Raw genomic sequence first — 13,179 nt, 5'->3', positions numbered from 1 at the left:
TCGTCTTTAAATTTTCCATTGTTTAACCAAATCTGAAAAATAAAATGATCTATGCTACATTTCCCTCATCTAAAATATGAAAATAATATTTCCAACACTTATCTAACATCCTTTAAATTTTCGTAAAATTTTGATTCGATCTTATTTTCGATTTCTATATCTAACTTTATTATTTTATAGCTTTTAACACAAATCACAAACCAAAAATCTGATTACCACGAAAATTCTTGTTTTAGGCCAAACTATTCATTTTCAAGCTAAAATATATAATTTTTTAAAATTACATTTTTGGTCCCTAAACTTTTACAAAGTTCATACTTTAGCCATCAAACTTTCAAAACTTATATTTTAGTCACTAACCAAAATTTGGGGTATTACATTGAGCAAGCATGGACAGCCCAAATTTTACAATTTAACGATGTTTCCTATTCACTAAGCCATTTTGCTCTGATGTGTGTAGGCATGGCAGAAAATATGTTATCCCTTGCTCTTTTAAAAATGTCTGAAGAGCACTAAACTCAACGCCTCCATCCATTTGAAGCACCTTAAGCCTGACATCAAACAAACGTTCAACCTGTCTATGAAATTGAGAAAACACAACTTTAACCTTGTATATTTGTTTAAGAAATTATATCCAGGTGTATCTACTATATACATCACTAAATGCTACATAATACCTGGATCCATTAGAAAAGACAGACATCAGGCCCCAAAGATCTGTTATAATTAGCTCTAAAGGATATGAATAGATTGTATGGGAATAAAAAAACAGCAGTTTAGAGGATTTCCCTAGCTGGCAAGCCTTACACAAATTTTGCTCTTTATTAATGTACAAAGTTATTATATTACAACGTTTTAATATAGTGTGTAAAACCTCTTTAAAAGGATGACCAAGTTTCAATGGAGGACCCTAAGAGCACTAACAAAATTGTAATTCACATTAAATCCATCTACAAAAGTACTTTTATTATTCCTGACAGTATTACTTGAAGGCAAAGCTAGCTTATAGAGACCCTTAATTTCGTTTCCCTTTAACAGCACTCTATGAGTACGAAGATCACAAACTTGATAGAAGTTCAGATAAAACTCAAGTAGAACTTGATTGTCCTGTGTAAATTTCGACACAGACAATAAGTTCTTAGTTATTCCAGGAACAAACAAAAGCTTCTTTAGATACAACTTATTGTGATCAGATCATATCACATTGATGCTTGACCAGTTTATTTTATTGAAAGAGTGTCACAATTACCTACTTTAACATTACCTGAACCAGTTTGAGCACTGCCCACTTGAAGATTGTTGAAGTCCTTGGTGAGATGGTGGGTGGCACCTGAGTCAGGATACCAGACGTTGTGATCTACTATTTCTGGAGTGGCTATGAGGGTCTGAGAGGTTATCTGAGGCTACAATATAGGCGTTGTCTGTTGAGAATACAATGATTGTGGTGCAGCATGAACAACATGATAAGGTAAAGCCTATGTCCCAATCTGAGGAATACCAGCAATACATGAGGTGTTATTAAAAGCACTCAAAGGAAGTAGTTGTGAATGTCCCTTTTGAAACATGGTAGAATAATTTGTAGGTGTAGTCAGGACAAGTGATGAGGTAAAATGCCTAGGTTTAAAATGAGTTTGAGCATCATTATAACCAACATAAGAGCATGTATTAGCAGATGTAGATGAATCACCACCTCTATAACTACCCTTTATTATTATTCTGAACAGTTCTAGAAGATTCATTCTTAAAATTAGCATCAAATCGATAGTAACACCTTTCCTCAAGATGTCCCATTCTTCCACGTAATTGACACCGAGGTCTAGAAGAAGAATACCTTCCTTGACCTCTACCCTGCTGCTACTATCATTTCTTGATTAATTATTCTTAGTTGTGTGACCAATGAACTCCTGACCAACACTATTGCATTTAGTTGGTGTAGCATTAGAAGGAATAGACTTAGTTTGAGTAGTCATATGAGCACAGACATTAACATGATTAAGGAAGTGTGATTGTCTAGTGTCAGCATCCAGAAGAATAATTTTAACAGATCTCAAATCATGAGGTGAAGGACTAGCAGTTATGAAAGTAATTACAGACTTGTACTAAGGAGGTAGGCCATTCAAAATAGCTGTTATCTGCTCATGTTAAGATATTAATTCACCACAACTAGCAAGTTTATCACAGATGGACTTAACACTCATAAGAAAATATTTCATAATAAGATATCCCTTTCACAAATGGACCTATTAAGTGTGGAAGAACTTCCTCATTAGCAGTAGACAGAAGCCATCAAGTCAGAACTCCATCCTGCTCATCATATAGCTCATACTCAGGATTCAAATTATTAACACCATTTGTATTAACATACAGTTCAGGGCAAGTCACATTACTATCAATAAATCTATGTAATTTATGAGTTTTAATGGTCAGAAACACTTGTTGACGGCACAAAAGATAGTTATTGTCATCTAAGGTGACATTTATCTTCTTAGTAGAGAAGATTTTGCTAACATGTTGTGAAGCAGTGTTACAAGAGTTATTGATCGTGACATTAGGAGAAGTCATATATGGTGAGCTAGCATCAGTATTCGTCATGACAGATTACCACAAAAACAGAACCTAAACAGATCCAAACACAAGTCTCCCAAACAGAATACATTGAAGCAACACTAGTCTCACAAAGGCATAAGCACCCAAACATATCCAAACAACAAGAAAAAGAGGAGAACAAAACAGATTGATCACAGCAAAAAACATAGAAACTTAACAGATCTGAAGAAATCAAGAACGATATCACCGAGGAAAATCGGAGAACAAAAATAAGGCAGGAAGCAAAGCTTAACACAGCAGCAACTAAGAGGAGATGAATGTGAAAACTCGAATAGTGTGGACCAAATGTAACAGCAATTGACGAGCAAGATACGATTGAGAAGTCACGAACGAAAAATGAAGGAGCATCGACACGAACGACGAGGCTGGGATGATAACAAACACAATTCACTGTAGCTCTGATACTAAATTTGAAATGCAACATCAATGAAAGAAGCAATCGGAGAAGATATTAGCGATGAAGTAGAGAGGATAAATGAAGCGAATAGAAAAGGGGTTTAGGGATTTTGACAAAAGTCAAAAACAGAAGAACAATTTTACATCAAAAGTTCTCAATTTTCATTAATGAGAAAGGCCCAATATTTATACAACAGCCCAAGGGGCTAAGCATACTTGCTTACCAAGATACCAACCCAACATAATAGCAAACAATGATAACAGAAAGTATTCACAATTCATTGTATCTCTGATACTAAATTAGAAATGCAACATCAATGAAAGAAGCAATCAGAGAAGATATTAGTGATGAAGAAGAGAGGATAAATGAAGGGAATAGAAAAGTGGTTTAGGGATTTTGACAAAAGTCAAAAACAGAATAACAATTTTACATCAAAAGTTCTCAATTTTCATTAATGAGAATGGCCCAATATTTATAAAACAACCCAAGGGGATAAGCAGACTTACCAAGATATCAACCCAACATAATAGCAAACAATGATAAAGTATTAATACTTCAATACTCAAAGTGCTGACTGTGTAAAGCTTCTGAAATATTTCAATTGAAAAGTCATTTTCAAAATTCCGATTTAATTAAATAAATTTTGAAAATGGCTTCTAAAATTCTCACTTCTGATTTAAATCGTACTTCATTTAATTTTTTTAGAAAACTATAAAAGATCGGAGTCTTATATATTATTTTAAAAATTATTTAAATTATTTTAAAAATTATTTAAATTATTTTAAAAATTATTTCAATTATTTAAAAAATTATTTAAATTATTTTAAATCATAATTTTTCCCTCCATTTAGGTTTAGATATGTTTTTAATGAGGCGCACATTCCGGATCATTTCTTAATATAATTTTATTTTCGTTGAACAAAAAAAGAGAAACTATTTTTTACGGGCTTATGATATTTTTAAACTCATAGAAATTAAAGTAGTGTTGCTCTCCCTTGAAGCCTCGAGTTTGAACAATTATGTTTGTAGCGTGCGTGCATTGACATTGTTAACAGTTTGTAAAGATCATTAGGGGTGTTCCAAAATACCCGACTCAGTTGATCTGGCTCGTTGACCTGAACCTAAAAAAATAGATAATTCTCTAAAAAAAAACTACCCGACATATATACATATATATATATATATATATATATATATATGTGTGTGTATTAAAACTATTGGGCCGGGTACCCTATTATAAAAAAAATTCAGCCTAGGCCCGAGCCAACTACCCAAAAAAAATTTTGGAACACCCCTTTGGGTGGATAGGTCAACGGGTCGAATCAACTGGGTCAGGTATTTTGGAACACCCCTAATGATCTTTACAAATTGTTAACAATGTCAATCACGCACGTAACAAATATAATTGTTCGGGACTTCAAGAAAGAGCATCACTCCTTTAATTTCTATGAGTTTAAAAATATCATAAGCCCATAAAAAATAGTGTCTCTTTTTTTGTTCAACAAAAATAAAATTATATTAAGAAATGACCCAGAATGTGTGCCTCATTAAAAACATCTCTAAACATAAATGGAGGAAAATAGTGTAACAAAACCGGAGAAGTTGATACCAAAAAGCAACTCGAAAGCAAAACAAATACACATGGAGTCAATTATTTTAGGTTGTTAATATTTTTACCTTAAAATTAAATTTATATCCCTAAATTTTTCTTAGATTTGTGTTATGTACTTTTAAGTTTTAAAATTTTCAAATAAGTTATTTTTATTAATTTGTCAATATGAGATTCGAAAAAAAATCACGATCGATATTGATATTTTTAATATTTTCTTTTGAAAATAAACTTGTCGTCAGTCGATTTTGTCCTAGTTTGATTTCAATATAATATTATAATTATGTTATTTTATATATTATATTATTATAATTACTTGTTACAATTTTACAGGCCAAAATGAAAAATAGATTTAGCCCGAAGGCTCAAACTACAAGTCATTAAAAAGTATGTTTTATACATTTTAGTTTTATCCTTTAATTTTATTTTAATCCTTGACTGTAAATGCATATATTTTAGGTAAAATTAAATATTTAGTCCTTTAAATTTTAATTATATATATTTAGTCCCGTATTAGTAAATTACGTAATTAGTACATAATTTTGATATTATTTCAAATTAAATTGATTAATTCTACCATTATATATTTTAATCATTATTTATTATATATATGATATTAATATATTAAGTTAATTTTACAATATGTTATTATAACATAATATTATATGACTACTAAATATCATTTAGTATTTATCTGTATTAAATTATTTGTAAATTTAAATTATTTAAGCAAATCTATAATTTATCGCAAAGACATTAATTAATAAATATCGGTATCAATTTTAGGTGTTATGGGGTGTTAATCCTACCCCATATGTAACCGACTCCCGAACTCATTTTTCTGGAAAGCAGACCCGAGGTGTATTATTTTAATATTATTCTTAGTAATTTTATTAGAATAATATGACATTTTGGTGACCAATCTCACCAAATTAAAAGATTTGTGGCAACTCTATAATTTGGTGCTTCATCTGATTCAAGGAAGATAAACACTTACTTTTTCGAGACTAGTTACATACTTTAAGGTCTACTATTTGCACTCTCCGTCCCCGATAAAGAAACGTCTCGACAGCTTGGCAACTCCACTGGGATTGCAAAAGAGAATCTAGCCACCAATTTATTAATTAGTTATCTTTTGCAGTAAATAATTAATTTGTTTTAATTTTTTTATTATTTTACTAACTTTTTGTTTTTATGTTTACAAATTTAGTTTTGGGTGATTAGAATAGAATAATAGGATGTATATTATTTTATCCTTTTTTTTTTATATTTTTCCTCACCCACTGTGCACTGCATTCATGACATGAGCTAAAACCCCGCTCTTATCCAGTTTAAGTGAATGAGAAACTACTCCTTTGTGTGGTTTTCACCTCCGTATGGGATAAGGGGCCATTCTTTGAGCTCACACCTTATGTTCCTCATGTGGTTTTCACCTCCGTGTGGACATAAGGAAGTGTGTTCCTTCGAATTGAACTTAATCCGAAAGTCTGTAATGGACTAGGATTAAGGGCTTGGCAGTCCAGGAGACACCAATAAAGGACAATCCGTTGACCCTTTTTACCCTAGAACCAAAACCCAACATATAGTAAAACCTAGAACTTGAATTTAAGTAGAATCTCACCTGACTAGGTCTTTTAAGATGAGCGCACAAGGGAAATCATGTTGAGTCTTTTATTTTATTTAGCATTATTTTATTTTTTATAAATGCATGCAAACTAGAAATCAAGTGATTAGGTTTGTTGTTATGAATAAAGCATGAAATTAGATAGCATGAAATTAGATTTTTTTTATTTAATTTTATGCTTCATTTATGCATTCTGCATTTTTATATTATGGTGTTGATTCATGACTGATTTCATATAGAAAGATGGAAATATGGAACAAAGAGTCCAATATGAAGTAGAAGACAATACAATTGTTTTAAGATGGTCTGAGCAGTCTCAACTTAACAAAGGAAATAGTTTATCACCTGTATACGTGTCAGATTTGGTCAGATATACACATATTAATATTCGCTAAAATAACCTGGGTGAGTTGAACGAAATCTAGGAAAAAGTGAAGCAGTAGACAAACGGCTATTTTATCAACTATATGGTGACATTGCTTATCTTTTGGACATTCCTATTGACCGATACCTATTCAGAACTCTATCGCAGTTTTGGAACCCTGCCTACAGTTGCTTCACCTTTGGCAAAGTAGATTTGACACCTACTATAGAGGAATATCAAGCTCTTATTCACTGTCCAAGAATCTATGAAGATAGGTTATATATCAAGTCACCAAATAATGCTCCTTTTAAGAAGAAAGTGATTTTATTGTCCGGGATGAGTGAAGAGTGGGATTCAAGAAATATCGAGAGGAAATGTGATAGTGAATGTATTACTTGGACTGCCTTGAGAGAAGAAATCTACCGCCATCCAGACAAAAGAAAGTAGATTGATATGTTGGCTTTAGGAATTTATGGATTAATCATTTTTCCGAAGATTCTGGGGCATATGGATATATCAGTTGTAGACCTGTTTGAAAGATTGAACAATAATACAGATCTGGTTCCTGCTATATTAGCTGAAACATTTCGTTCCTTAAATTCCTACAGACGTGAATGAGAGGGACGTTTTATAGGCTGTGCACCCCTATTATTGGTATGGATTCTAAACCACTTTAAACATGAAGAAAGAGCTCATGGGCGAGTATTTTTGGAAGATTTCTCACCGCTACAAGATTTCCTTTCTCGCAAATAGACTGGAAGTTATGATGAAGAAAAATGGATGAACATCTTTCGAAATCTCGAAGATGATGATGTATTATGGCAAGCCTCATGAAATACTTCTTCAAGCATAATGTATAAGTGTGGAAAGCACGATTGGGTTCCCTTGCCTGGCATATAGGGTTCTGTAGGATATACACCTTTGATGGTTTCCAAAAAATATGGATCAAGACAGTTTATTCATGCGACATCAACTTTATCCGAATCAGAGTTTGCATTCAGAAGTGACCAGTACAAGGAAAAGATTAGAAAAGTTGTTGAGGCTTGGAAATGGATTCATCGAGTAAATTTATTTACTGTCAGTCAAAAGCTCTCACCCGAATACGAGCAATGGAGAATTAATCAAGTCAATGACAACATTCTAGTGGTTAATTTTGAGAATGTTCAACCCACCAAAGAACATTTGAGAATTATATCATCTCCATTAGAGCTTGCAAAGCAAGACTTCGAGAGCGAAAGAAAGCAATGGACCAAATAAATGCCCCAGCCATTGGTATTTTCACTGAGGATCCTTTGTATCCTTGAGGCTTTACACCAAGAGCAGATCTTCTAAAAGCTAAAGTAATTGAGGAGCCTTTATACCCTCTAAATCATGCAACATCCCATGTTAAAGCCCAGTTAGGAGCATTTACTCAACCAGTAAGGGAAAACATAAATTTACCTAGTGCTTCTATAAACCAACAACAAGTTGAGAATGTTCCAGATTTTGACCAAGAAGAAAAGAAAGAATCAAAAAAACAATTGGATCAGCTAATGGAAGAAGTTAGGGTTATGAAAGAAGGCTCTAATGTATATGGAATTGAAGCCAATGAATTTAGTTTGGTACCTGATTTGGTATTACCACCCAAGTTCAAAATCCCAGATTTTGAAAATTTTGATGGTATGAAATGTCCTTCTACCCATATCAAGATGTTTTGCAGAAAAATGACGGGTTATATAGGGAATAATCAACTACTAATCCATTGTTTCCAAGAAAGTTTAATAGTTTCGGCCATCCAATGGTATAACCAATTAAGTAGAGCTCATATTAAATCTTGGAAAGACTTGGCTAAATCTTTTTTAGAACAATATAAGCATGTGAAGGATATCAGGCCTAATCGAATGGTACTGCAGAACATGGAAAAGAAATTCAATGAAAGTTTCAGGCAATATGCCCAGAAATGGAGGGACATAGCTATACAGGTACATCCACACATGGAATAAGAAGAAACAAATGTTCTCTTTGTGAACACTTTGAAAGCTCCTTTCTTTACCCACCTCATAGAGAATTCTTTTAAAAGATTTGTTGACATAGTTACAGCATGAGAGACGATTGAAATGGCGGTTAAGAGTGGGAAACTTGAAAGTAGTGAATCTAGTAAGAAGCCATTTATGACAAAGAAAGAAAGTGAGGTAAATGATGCAAGGAAATATGAGTCCAATAATATTACAATATCTCGACCTCAGGAATCTTCTATACAAAACTTTTCCAAACAAGGGACAAGGGAACCAAGGGTGGAAAGAGAAAAACCTCAATTTGACACAATTCCGATGACATACAAGGAATTATACCAGATATTATATGACAAGCATATAATATCACCCTATCATGTATCACCCATACAACCCCCATATCCTAAGTGGTACAATGATAACTTGCAATGTGAATATCATGCAGAAGCTCATGGACATTCTATCGAAAACTGCATCGCATTCAAAAGAATTATTCAAAGCCTGTGAACAAAGAATGTCATAAATTTTGATGATAAAGAGCAACCAAATGTGGCTCAAAACCCATTATCCAATCATACAGGAACAGGGATCAATGCGGTTATAGAGGAAAAAGGAAAGCAGGTGATAAGGCAAGTCAATGAAGTAAAATCACCTATGTTATGGGTATGGACTCAAATGATCAAAGTTGGTTTGCTAAAATCTGATATGTCAGCATAACAATTAAACTATGGAAATATATGTCATTATCATGGTTATAAAGGACATATTATACAACAATGTTCAGATTTTCGAGTTTTGGTACAAAAAATGATGGATGAAAAGGAGATGGATTTTTTCTAGGAAATATCAGAAGAAAATATGGATATTTGCATCTCTAAAGGGTCATATAGAGAGGTTTACGACTCTAATCATCCTCTAATTATCACACCAAGGACTCAGATACCAGATAAGAAAGCTCCGAAGGTGGTCATCACTTCACCATCACCATTTCCTTATAAAGATGACAAGCAAGTTCCATGGAATTATGAATGCCAAATGAAAGAAATAATTGGAGGAAATGAAGAAGTAGATGAAGTCGGACATTTTACCAGAAGTGGGAAATGTTATTCTAATGAATCTGAGAAACAAGGTCCAGTTGATAAAAGGAAAAGGTCGAGCTAAAATTGAAAGAGGATGAAACTGTCATCAATGAACCTGTAATTGAAAATGAAGCTATAGAATTCTTGAAGTTTCTCAAGAACAGTGAATACAATATTGTTGAACAGTTGCACAAATTGCCAGCTCGTATATCAATTTTAGCACTTTTATTAAGCTCTGAAGCTCATCGTAATGCTTTGTTAAAAGTGTTTAATCAAACTTTTGTACCAAAAGAATTGCCTGCAAACAAATTAGACATGTTGATTACAAATATACATGTTGACAATTTCCTTTATTTTTTCGAAGATGAAATTCCTTTTGAGATGAACGGTAGCCCTAAAGCTCTGCACATTACAGTTAAGTGCAAATGACATATTTTATCTCGAGTTTTAATAGATAACGGTTCGGCTTTGAATGTAATGCCATTAGTGACCTTGAAGAAATTACCAATTGATAGCACACTCATGAGAAGTAGTCAGAGTATTATCCAAGCTTTTGATGGAACCAAGAATGAGGTATTAGGGAAAATCGATATTCCCTTAACTATTGGTCCGACTACATATGAGATATAATTCCTTGTAATTGATATTATACCCACTTACAATTTCTTGTTGGGAAGACCCTGGATTCATCAAGCAAGGGCAGTTCCATCTACATTACACCAAAAGGTAAAGTTCGTAATAGATGGTAGGTTGATATGTCTTAATGCTGAAGAAGACATCATTGCTTCAGTCTCTACCACTACTATATATGTCGAATTGGATGAAGAAGCCATTGAATGCTCCTTCAGATCCTTGGAATTTATCAATGCAATATTTGTGGCTGAGGGGAAAAAGATACCTAAATCCAAAATTTCCAATTGCACAAAAATGTGATTCAGATTAACCTTATGGAAAGGGGCAAAACTAGAAAAGGATTAGGAAGCTATTTGCAAGGGACAGTTAATCCAATTTTACCTATCTCCAAGAAAGATCGATTTGGTTTAGGATACTGACCAACAATAAAAGAGAGACAGAGGGGCATTAGAAAAAATCAAGAACTGAGAAAAGCGAAGCTAGCTGGAGAAGACTTTACATGGAAACCAATGACCTTTCCACCATTAAATAATACTTTTGTGTCTGGAGGACATACTTTTCAAGAGAATCAGCAAAGCAAAGGGTTGATTATTGAAGATGATTTGAAAGATATGAGTATCAATGTCATATGAGATGATGAATCTGTAGAAAAGAAAGCTATGGGTATTTATCTTGCATCATCGGATTTTGAGTTAAATAATTGGATTGCATAAAAATTACCTGTAGTTTTCAAGTCTTTTTTAGAGTAATATGCCAGAACTTTCGCTGTCCTTTACCCTGAGGCAATAGTTTGATTTTGTGTAAAGGGTTAAATTATGTGTTTTTCCTTTTTCCAATAAAAGATGCATTAGTTCTAAATGTCAATCATATTTTAATGCATTTCCATGATTATATATATATTCTTGTTTATTTTTCTTTCAGGAACTCAGGTATCAATGACATAGATGCTAATGACACTGGCCTGGAAATTGATTTTGAGCAGCTTATGTGTCTTGAGGAAGTTGAGGGTTATGGTGAAGGATGTGATTTACCTCTTGAACTATTAAAAATGGTGGAAAAAGGGGATAAACATCATAAGGAGTCTATTTAGATCTTAAATCTAGGGTCTATTATGGATAAGAAAGAGGTGAAAATTGGTATCACTTTATCTGATAAAGGGCGATAGGATTTGATTAAATTACTGCAAGAGTACAAGGATGTATTTGCTTGGTCATACGAGGATATGCCAAGGTTAGATACAGAATTGGTAGTACATAAGTTGCCAATAAGATCAAAATGTAAGCCAGTGTAACAAAAGCTGAGAGGAATGAAACCTAAAATTCTACTGAAGATCAAGGAAGAAGTAAAAAAGTAATTTGATGCTGGATTTCTTAAAGTAGCCAAATACCCTGAATGGGTAGAAAATATTGTCCCTGTAACAAAGAAGGATGATAAAGTCTGTATATGTGTTGATTATCGAGATCTTAATAGAGCTAGTCCAAAGGATAATTCTCCTTTGCCACACATAGATACATTAGTGGACAATTCTACTAAGAATTATTTGTTCTCATTTATGGATGGTTTCTCTGGCTATAATCAAATCATAATGTACCTTGATGATATGGAGAAAACAACGTTTGTCACCTTATGGGGAACGTTTTGTTATAAAGTGATGTCATTTGGATCAAAGAATGCAGGGGGCAACTTATCAAAGGGATTTGATGCATAAAAAAATAGAAGTTTATGTCGATGATATGATTGTCAAATCCAAGTCCGAAGAAGAGCATGTTGAGAATTTGAGGAAGTTTTTCTAGAGATTAAGGAAATCTCAGTTAAAGCTCAACCCAAATAAGTGTACATTTGGGGTGACATCTGGTAAAACTTTTTGGATTTGTTGTAAGCCAAAAAGGAATTGAAATAGACCCAGATAAAGTCAAAGCTATTCAAGATTTACCACCCCCCACGGACACCGAAGGAGGTTCGAGGATTTTTAGGAAGGCTTAATTATATAGCTCGATTTATTTTGCAGCTAACTGAGAAATGTGATCCTATTTTTTGCCTCCTTAGAAAGAATGATTCTGGGACATGGAATGAAGAATGTCAAGAAGACTTTGAGACAGTTAAGAAATATCTATCAAGTACTCCAATATTGGTTCCACCTATCCGAGATAAACCTTTAATTCTTTATTTATCGGTCTAGGAAAATTCAATGGGATGCGTATTAGGACAACATGACCAAACTGAGAAGAAAGAAAGGGTTATTAATTATCTTAGTAAAAAGTTCACTGAATATGAAACTAGATATTCTTTAATTGAGAAATTATGTTATGCTATGGTATAAAACACTCGAAGGCTTAGGCAACATATGTTATATCATACTACATGGCTTATATCCAGATTTGATCCTTTGAAATATCTAATGGATGTACCCACATTATCTGGAAGATTAGCTCATTGGCAAATTTTGTTGTCAGAATTCGACATCCAATATGTCAGTCGAAAAGTAGTAAAATGGAGTGCAATAGCTGAATATATTGCAAGTAGAACTTCTCAAGAATGTGAGCCAATAGATTTTGATTTTCCTGATGAGGGTTTGATAGCAATATCAGTAAGAAAATCAATTACATCTACTAATGAATATTGGAAGTTGACTTTTGATGGTGCTTTGAATGCTTTGGGGCATGAAATTGAGGAAATTTTAGTTTCACTAGATGGGAAGTGTTGAAAACATTTTGATGTTTCGATATAAAAAATTAAGTTAAATGAATTTAAATATTTTACAAAAGATTTTCTAAGTATATTCGATATAATTATTCGAATATCAAAAATTACTCCAAGTCTTTCAAAATTCATCTTAATCCTTACTAAAGTGTAAAAATATGTTTTAATCTTTTAA

At 33.0% G+C, this 13,179-nt stretch overlaps 1 long non-coding RNA gene across 1 annotated transcript; it reads right to left on the bottom strand.

Annotated features, from left to right (window-relative positions):
- Positions 1 to 373: 373 nt before the first annotated feature.
- On the bottom strand, positions 374 to 3,141 carry LOC120129476. The gene is made up of 3 exons (XR_005516742.1): positions 2,766 to 3,141; positions 1,265 to 1,487; positions 374 to 578 (listed from the first exon to the last, which is right to left on the bottom strand). It is a non-coding gene; the product is annotated as an uncharacterized LOC120129476 (long non-coding RNA).
- Between the last annotated feature and the right edge of the window lie 10,038 nt (positions 3,142 to 13,179).

Source organism: Hibiscus syriacus, unplaced genomic scaffold (assembly GCF_006381635.1).
Source record: "Hibiscus syriacus cultivar Baekdansim isolate YM2019G1 unplaced genomic scaffold, ASM638163v2 tig00110500_pilon, whole genome shotgun sequence".
Taxonomy (NCBI): Eukaryota; Viridiplantae; Streptophyta; class Magnoliopsida; order Malvales; family Malvaceae; genus Hibiscus; species Hibiscus syriacus.
This window is presented reverse-complemented; position numbering and strand designations above follow the sequence as displayed.